Below are 1,352 nucleotides of genomic sequence, written 5' to 3' on the forward strand. Positions count from 1 at the left end.
GTGGGGAGGGAGGAGTAAAAAGGAGAGGGTGGGGGGAGGAATGAGGAGGGAGGGATGAGGAGGGGTGGAATGGAGAAGACAGATGGACAGAGGGGTGGGGGAGGAGAGGATGGGGAGTGAGGTGGAGAGGGGGAGGGGTGGAATGGGGAAGACAGGTGGACAGAGGAGGGGATGAGGGAGGAGGGGAGGGAGGAGGGGAGGGAGAGGGGAATGGAGGGAGGAGGAGGGAGGGAAAAGGTTGGAATGGGGAAGACAGATGGATGGGGGGGGGGTATGGGATGGAGGAGGAGGTGGGGTGAAGAGGGGAGAGAAGGAGGAGAAGCGAGAGAAGGGGTGGAATGGGGAAGACAGATGGACATTTGGTGATTGCTCGAAACTATTACTGTTGCTGCAGTTGTTGTTAATGTTGTTATTGTCAATGATTATGTTGTTGTTGTTGTTATTGTTGGTGGTGGTGTTGTTATTGTCATTGGCTATGTCATTGTTATTGCTGTGGTGATGGTGGTGGTGATGATGGTGGTGGTGGTGGTGTTATCATTGTCATTGGCTATGTCGTTGCTGTTTTGTTAAAGGCAGAATAAGAACACAGTACAAGGAAATGGAGTTTAAAAAATACACAGAGAACAAGGTGTGAGTTATGATGGTCACTGACTTTACTTGGCAAAGTCAACAGATAGTTTAAAATCTAAAAATATTAATTTATCTTTCCACTTCATTTCCATCAAAACTGCTATAATCTATCAGCAGAGCTTCTTTGCATTGATTGAATGTACACACTCGGTCTGAGGGACGTGCTGGAAAACTCTTGTTACAAGTGACCACAATGAGTTGTTTTTTGTTTTGTTTTGGAAAGTGTTTTATGGTACTTGCAACTGCATAAGGTCATATGAGCGCGTCCAACACATTAAACTTTTTCAGTTGGTGGGAATTTTGAATTTTGCCCGGGTGGCGCCCGAAGCCTACTCATATCGATTTTAGACCACCAAAGGATCTTTAACGTGCGCGACTTGCACACAGGCCCTCCTAGATTTTTCGCCCGTGTCCGAGAAGGCTAGGTGTAGATCTTTCCTACCAGAAGATCAGGGTTGAGGCTTAAAGACAGCAGTAAGAAGGAGCCAAGGAGCAGCAGTAGAAAGGTTGCATGAAGAGTCAGGAGCCCAGATGAGGGGGCAAAGGAGGTGAGGGGGTTGGGGCAGAAAAAGAAAACAGACGACAGAATATTGCTACACAGCAGGACAGGAGGTGAAATGATATCAATTTTAGAGAAGAAAAATGTTTCGGTCGCTACCCGAATTCGAACCTGGGACCTTTGAATGAGAGGCCAACACCTTAATCTCTAGGCCACGAGAACC

General features: G+C 47.3%; 1 protein-coding gene across 2 annotated transcripts in view; it reads right to left on the bottom strand.

Annotated features, from left to right (window-relative positions):
- The window catches only part of LOC101848545 (uncharacterized transporter slc-17.2), a 45,211-nt gene that overhangs the window by 11,874 nt on the left and 31,985 nt on the right, over window positions 1–1,352 (bottom strand). The gene's annotated exons all lie outside the window — the stretch shown is intronic.

Source organism: Aplysia californica, unplaced genomic scaffold (genome assembly GCF_000002075.1).
Source record: "Aplysia californica isolate F4 #8 unplaced genomic scaffold, AplCal3.0 scaffold00625, whole genome shotgun sequence".
In the NCBI taxonomy this organism is placed as follows: Eukaryota; Metazoa; Mollusca; class Gastropoda; order Aplysiida; family Aplysiidae; genus Aplysia; species Aplysia californica.